Source organism: Dipodomys ordii, unplaced genomic scaffold (assembly GCF_000151885.1).
Source record: "Dipodomys ordii isolate 6190 unplaced genomic scaffold, Dord_2.0 Scaffold40, whole genome shotgun sequence".
NCBI classification, from domain to species: Eukaryota; Metazoa; Chordata; class Mammalia; order Rodentia; family Heteromyidae; genus Dipodomys; species Dipodomys ordii.
The window spans coordinates 14075389-14083134 of record NW_012267256.1 but is presented as its reverse complement, the minus strand read 5'-3'; the positions used below and the strand labels follow the sequence as shown (position 1 = coordinate 14083134).

The 7746-nt window shown below is 49.6% G+C and overlaps 1 protein-coding gene across 1 annotated transcript in view; it reads left to right on the top strand.

Moving 5' to 3' along the window:
• Positions 1-806: 806 nt before the first annotated feature.
• The window catches only part of Glis3 (GLIS family zinc finger 3), a 447811-nt gene continuing 440871 nt past the window's right edge, over positions 807-7746 (top strand). The window contains exon 1 of the mRNA XM_013018480.1: positions 807-861. The gene's annotated coding sequence lies outside the window, so the exon portion shown is untranslated. The remainder of the gene's footprint in view (positions 862-7746) is intronic.

The following is a 7746-nucleotide window of genomic DNA, read 5'->3' as shown; positions in this document are numbered from 1 at the left end:
CTCTGACCGCGAGCCCGCCCCGGGCCTCCCCGCCCCCGCCGCCGCCGCCGCCGCCGCTCACTCTCAGGAAGCAGCTGGCTACAGGCCGGGTCCTGGCGGCCGCACACGCATCCACACTCGTCGTCCGGCAGCCTCCCTCCCCCTCTCCCCACCCCTCGGCCGGCGATCGCGTCCACACCGAGCCGCCCGGGCAGCACCAGAGCGCAGCGCGCAACGGGCACCGCCAGCCCGGGCCGTGGCTCTCGGGTACGCGGCGCGGGCCACAGTCCCGGGCTCGCACCGGCGCTCCCCGTCTCCAAACCGGGCACCGGGGAACCGGGGTGGGGGGGGGGATCATCCGGAGAGGGGTGGGGGGCGGCGGCAGCAATTAGCCTGCATCTTGATCTTGCCTGGAGACGCATCTCCTCGGCCCCGGGACCGAGGATGAACCGGACGGGAGAGGCACAAAGTCCCCGCTTAACTTTGTAACAACAACAACAACAACAACGAGCTCTGGAGTGCGGTGCGCGCGTGTCCGCGCGCGGCGGGGAGCGGGAGCTGATGCTGAGGGTCCGGCCACCCCCACCCCCTCGTCTGCCTCCTCCCCCTGCGGCCGCGCGCGCGCACGCACACACACTCACACACTCGCCACTCGGGCCGGGTTTCCGCGCTCGGTCCCAGGCTTGGATGGGAGTTTGACTTCGGAAGGAGGCAGAGCTCTCGTGCGGCGCGCTGAGCGCCCGGGAGCCTCGGGTCCCGGCGCCTCCCCAGCGCCGGCCGCCACCCCCCCCACCTCACCCCGCTGTCATTGCTGGGTGCTGGCGGAGCTCGGCCCAGGAACCCCGCACACCGCAGCTTTGTTGTGGAAATCCTGGTTACCTGGTAAGTGGATACCATAGGAACTTGGTTCGCAGGTGGGAAGGGAGGCACTGGGGTGCGTGTGTGTGTACGGAGGGGTGGTGGTGTAGTTCAGAAAGAAAACGAGGGATTGGAAGTACTTTTATTTTCCACGCTGGGCGGGTGGCAATCGCGCGGGGTGAAGGACCCACGCGCCCCCGCCCCGCCCCCATCGGAGGGTCCTGTAGATCTGGAGACCCTCCCTGGTTGATCGGGACAGTGGCGTTTCAATCAGCAACCCAGCCGGGTGCTGGGGGGCCTGGTGTTTGGGCCAGGAAGGGGGGGGTGGCAAGGAGACTTTCAGGAGCAGCAAGGTGTTGAAGTTTCACTTGTCTTGGGAAGTGTGTGTGTGGTCTCCAGCTACAGTGTTGGGAACCTACACAGAGTTGGGGACAAGTTACAGAACCTCTTGGGCAAGGGGCGCAAGTCACCCCAACTTCCCACGGAAGGGCAACTTTGGCGAAGCGGTCGTTGGATGGGGTGTCCTGCGGTCTTTCGTGTACACTGGCGCGGGTGTGTGTGTATGTGTGTGTGTGGGGGGCTCTTAAGTTGCGGTGTCAACTTCCACGTGTTGGTGGAGCTCATTGGAGTGTTTTCTGCGCGTGTCTCACCTAAAGCCGGGGATCCCCACTCTTTTTTGGGGGGATGGGGGTTGGTGATGGGTACAGATGACAAGTTGGGGATGGAGGAGGTGGGGTGTTGGTGGTGGGAGGGGTTCGCCAAGTCTAGAACTTCAAAGTCCCCGGCGGGGACTGCAGACGCTCAGCTCCCCCGCCAGCTTCGTCACCTTGCCTTTAAGGTTTTGTTTTTCTTTTCTCCTTTTCTTAAACGGGGCCCCCCCGGTAAAAATGTCAGGAGTGTTTGGAAAATGTCTCAAGTCTTCTTCAGTCAACCTTGTCCCGTTCGCTCCCGTCCTTATAAATGACCCTGTGTGTCTTCTCCAGTCGCTCTCTGGAAAGCCTGAGTGAGCCACCGGCTGCCCGAGACACACACCTTGCCCCGAGCGACAGTTCCAAGTTACTCACTGGAGCTCAGTCACTGGGGGCGGGGGTGGTGGAGGGACGACGAGGAAGTCACCCCCAAAGTGTCTGGAAATCTTCGTCCTGGGCGGATTTGTCATCCTCTGGATGATTCAGTTAAGGTACCTGGAAGGAGAAACTTTGGAGGCCAGGTTTCTAAGGCTCTGTAGATGGCGGGGTGAGGGGTGGGTGGCATTTGTCCGGTAGGGATTGCTGGTGGCTGGCGGGGAATCTGCTGTCCCGGGGAGGGAAGGCGAGCCGGGCTGTGGCTTCTCCCCGGGGCCTCCGCGGGCCGGCCAGTGCGCGCTCCTGCGGGCTCCTGCGCGCTCCTGCGCGCGCGTGCGCGCGGGCCCCAGCCGCCCCGCTTGGTTTCCTCGCAGGAGGCCAGCAGCGCGCTCTCAGCCCCCCACTTACTCAGGACTGGGTTGCACAACAGGAAGCCGGCACGGGTTTGTTTTGTTTTGCTGCGCTCGGCTCCGTTCACTCGCGGACTCCGGTGAGGGGCGGAGACGGGGAGGGGGGTGGGTGGGGTGGGGGTTGGCGGTGGTGGGTCAGGGGTCTCGGCCGCGCGCGCGCGAGCGCTCACCCTGAGCTGTGTAGCGTCCACCTCCAGACCCGCTCCTCGCTCTGCTCAGTTCCTTGGAGACCAGGGGGCGAGGGCCTAGGACCCCCAGGAAGGCCATTCTAAGGGGGTAAGGAGTCCAGCAGGGCTTCCCTCCTCCGGTGCTGCCCTTTTTTCCCCTCTTCCCTGTCCTCAAAGAATCTCCCAAGGCCCTCTCCATCTGCATACTTCACCCTCCCACCAGGGCTTCCTGGGAACCACTCTGGCCCACTTTGGGGGCACAGGGTAAGAGGTTATTTCCGGAATTGCAGGGAGCAGCCTCCTGGGGGGGGGAGTAACTGCACTTTTGCAGTGATGGGGTCCCCCATTTACAGGACAGAATCCTTTGCTCCTTTTTAGCAGTCCCTCAGAATCTGCTTTTAGAGCATAAAACATCTACTGAAAGTTGGGGCCTCAGAACCTCAGAGTTGAGGAAGAGTGGGAAATTCTGCAGCTCCCTCCAGGAAAACCAGTTCCCCAGAGGTTGTGGGACTTGGGATCTCAAGTTCAAACTTCCAGCAAGAGAGGAGCTTGACCAAAGGCACACACACACACACACACACACACACACACACTGTCCAAGCCTGTAGCACTCAGGACACTTAACTTCACTTCCTAGTACTCAAGAGTATTTCTTGGCCAGTAGGGAAGTCAAGTCTCTCCTACCCCTTCTGAAAAAGCTTCAGTGAGTCATGATTTCTTCTTTGGGAGACAGCCAGGTGTCTGCTCCCTCTAGATCTTCTCCATTGAACCTCACTATTAAAACAACATGGGTCCCCCCTTTTATTTTGGTGGGGAAGGGGGTGGCTGGCTTACTAAATTGACTGCTATTTCTTTCTCCCTCTTCCAAATTTGCTGGCCAAGCAGGTGCAGTCTGTAAAAGTATGGAGAAAAACAGTGAAGGTTGTTCCTGAAACTCTGAAAGTGATCTAGAGACTGAGTGTGTGCTCTTATAACTATGCTACCTTTGCACTGGCGAACCTGCTGGAGTTTAAGGGTTATCTTTTACTATGGTTTCCATATGTTGCACTAGTAGTCCTTACCGCCAGACTGGCTCTAATACTTCTTTTGAATAGAAGTAGTGGTGATGGTGGGGTCATAGTTATTATTTCCAGAACAACTCTGTGTATTGGTAGCTTCTTAACTTTTTTGGGGGGGAGGAGGGAAGGACTGAGTATTCTTTGAATGTGAGTAGTTAATTGTGCCTACCATTCATCTCCCTTTAGTTTATCTGAGTCCAGTTTGGGGAAAGCATCTTTTCTTGGGGTCCCGGTTTCCATCACAATTCCTTTGATGAGTCAGGTTAGCAAAGGTTGACTACTTGGGCTTGGTGGATTTGCTTGGGAAGGAATTATTATTCCAAATGGGATTTTTTTTTAAAGACTCCAGGGCCTACCACAGTGAGTGAAAGTTTCAGTGAACTACAGGCAGACTTGGGAAGGTTAAATAATACTAAATTAATGTTTGGTATCACTCCTGCTTAGTTCATGTTGTTCAAAGTAATCTTCCTTCTGTAGTTTTTCACAAGAGCATTCAGCAGTTCATGAGATTCTTTCTCCCACCCCCATATTTTTTTTTCCCCTGCTAGGAAATTAAACCAAGAACATTGTTTCTACTTTGGTTTCTCTCCTATTGTAGTTATTGATCTTTGGAATTGGGATGCTGAGCTGCAATTCTCCTAGATTGTAGGGGAGTACTTTGGAAGGAAGATAATTCAGGAAGTGGTATCCTATGCACTTTCTCATCCCGGGAGAAGTCATTTCCTGTGGTTTCTGTAATTATTTTCTGTAGAGGATGTTATAAATAAGGTGGCAATACAGGGCTTAACTTTTTTTTAAGTTTGGTAGATTCATAGACTTTATCAGGGATGGAGATAAAAAGGCTCCTAGCAAACCTTTGCAAAAACGCATAGTGCCTTCTCGTTCAAGGAAGATGAGACATAGTACTTTTAGATGACATTATTATTAACTTGGATTTAAAAATGTTGACATTTTCAAGATTTCCTAGTTTCCAACTCTAGGGCAGAGTTGATACAAAAGCCAACTTTTTTTTTAACTGAGATAAGACAAAACAAAAAATTTCTCCAGAAAAACATACCTATTAAGCTTGAAGAGTTTTGACAAACTGCACCTGGATCTAGAAACAATGTTACTAGCAAACCAGAGCTATCACTCACCCACTACTCCAGTTATGCTTCCCTAAGCTAACCACTGCCCTTCTTGCTAACAGATATGTTAGTTTTGCCTACTTAAAAAATACAAAGATGGAGCCGGGTGTGGGTGGCTCACGCCTATAATCCTACCTACTCAGGAGGCTGAGATATGAGGATCACAGTTCAAAGCCAGCCGGGGCAGGAGAAGCCATGAAACCCTTATCTCCAACAAACCACCAGAAAACCAGAAGTGATGCCTTTGCTCAAGTGGTAGAGTGCTAGTCTTGAGCTGAAGAGCTGAGGGACAGCTCTCAGGCCCAGAGTTCAAGCCCCATGTATTAAAAAATACAAAGATGGAATAACCAAATGAACATTCTTGATTGTGGTGGGCTTTTTTTTTTTTTTGCCTCATACCATTACTGTTTTTGTGCTTTCCTGCCTATACTGGGTCTCTAGCTCAGGGTCTGGACTCTGTTTTTAGATTTTTCACTCAATGTTGGTATTCTACTACTTGAGCCAAGGTTCCAATTTTGGCTTTTTGGTAGAGATCAGAGTCTCATAGACTTCCCTGGCCACCTTAATCCCCATGTCTCAGCCTGCTGAGTAAAGATAATAGGCGTGAGCCACCAGAGGCCTGCTCAAAACTACCTTTTGATAAGTTCAATCATTTGGATTCCCTTTGGAAAAAAAATGATGAAAACACTTTGGCTTCTGGAATTAGTTGATGAGGTATAACTTAATAATTAACAGAAGCCATGTTTATATCCTAGTGATAGCTTGGTTAGGGTGGCTGAAAAGACACGAGACACTTCTAGCGGGACTCTAGTTCAGGTGAGTGGGGTATGGCTGGGTGCTTTTTCCATGGTGACAAGACCTTGGTAGTCTCTAGGTGAGGGCCAAACCCCCACAGCAAAAGAAGTCTGCTATTAGGACTGAACCAACTATGTTGCTTTTGCAGTAGTTAGCTAAGTTTTGTTTTTGTTTTTTATTGTTCACCTGCAGGCTGAGATTGGGCAAGAGTGAAGTGCCTGCCCAGGAGAGTGGAGTAGAATTTCTGAGTTCCTATTTCCTACTTGCAAAAGGAATGGATGGTGAGAAATAGACTAGGCAGTTTGTTGGGACTGTGATTCATCTAGTCCCATAGGTCGCAGGGCATGGGACTGCGTGCTCATGACTGCACGGGTACATCGTATGCTCTCCTTATTCAGGTAATAAATTATACAAGTAGGTTGTAGCTGGGCATCGGTGGCCCATGCCTTTAATCCTAGCTACCCAGAAAACTGAGATCTGTGGATTGCAGTTCAAAGCCAGCCTGGGCAGGAAACTTACCTCCAATTAAGCACCAAAAGGTTAGCTGTGGCTCTCAAGGGATAGAGTTCTAGCCCTGAACAAAAAAGCTAAGGGACAGAACCCAGGACCTGAATTCAAGCCCTAGTACCAGCAGGCACACACAGAAGTGGAATATGGTGATATATTTCACTTATACTGTACTTCCTGTACACTGTGAACCATATAATTAATACATGTATCTATGCAGCAGTATTGAGTGTGATAAATTGGTGGTGAAAATGTAAATATAAAAGTTGGTGTAAATATAAGGGCAAGAGACAGTTCAAAGATAAATTACACAAAACTTAAAACAGTGAAATTGTGATTTGCAGAGAGAATGACCACAATGCAATGTATAATAGTCTAAATGTAAATGTTGAAAAGGAGCCATGAAGAATGAAATATTTCACATTTATTAGATCTGTTTATGTTCCAGGCACTGAGCTAATCACACGCCTGTGCATTTTCTCATTTGCTCTTTTCTCGTATTATGAACTGTGTATGATAGCGTAATGATCCCCATTTTACAAATCAGAGATGTGGAGACTTAGAAGAGATTAGGAATGACATCAAGTGAGTATTTAGGGAAGGCCTGAAGGGTGAGTAGCATCTGTGTGTGTGTGTGCATGCAAGCGTGCATGTGTGCGCGTGCATGTGTGTGAAAGGAGGGAATAACAATTGAGGTAGACTGTAAGGTGCTTTTTGTAGAGTACAGTCATGTTCCACTTTGGGAACAAAATCAGGAGATTTGTCTGCGAATCATGAAGGCTTTAAGGAGCTGAGGGCAGTCTTGAGATGAAGAATGTTCTTCTTGTCTGGCCTGGCCAAGAAAAGGAAAGGCTGCCCATCTCTTCAGAGCCAGTAAGTCTTGGACATGTAGGGTCACAGCATAAGATCGAACCCTGTTCCCGGGGAGGGGGAGGGGGCCGCTCCCTGATAGTGATCAAGCTTGCTGAACTTTAGTGGTTTTTGTTGTTCTGAGCCACAGCTATGAAGAACCATTTCTGTACCTCCTAAGTACTGTGCACAGAAAGTCAACCAGATGCCAGGGCTCAGGATGGTGGTTTTTTTTTTTTAAATTCTTGTGTGTGAAGAACTAGATTAATGTTTTCCCAACCTTTTTAGCATGACCAATAGGTTCCACTTCTGTCTGCAACTTGGCTGAGTCATTCATGAAGGTTAACTTTTTTTTTTTTAATAAATATGTTGTCATGTTGGTTAAGAGCCTAGTCATTGTTGTGGACATTCATATTTCTACACTGATGTCATTGAACATAATTTAACTTGTATAAAACTTCTGTCTACTAACAGCTAAAAATAGTTGCATTGGTCACTTTTAAGCAATAACTACTACACTGAAGGAAAGAAATCAGTCAGTTCACTTGAGTGTTAGGGATGTTTTAATGTGCTTGAATATGAGTGATACATTTTCTTTCTAGAACCTTCCATAAGTCAATATTTATTACCCTTTTGGGTGGATTGTGATTTTTAACCTTGTAAACAGCTATTCACATGGACTGAGTAGTAGGTTGCTATATGTAATCTAATGCTTTCTTCTTATTCCATACTTTACTACCCATGCCCCTCTTTGTATGAGGATATATATTGAATTCAGGGCCTGGTGTTATCACTAAGCTGTTTTACTCAAGGCTGGTACTCTACCACTTGAGCCATAGCTCCACTTCTGGCATTTTTTTTTTATTTGGTAGTTAGTTGGAGAGAAGAGTCTTACTCACTTTCCTGCCTGGGCTGGCTGTGAACTATTATCT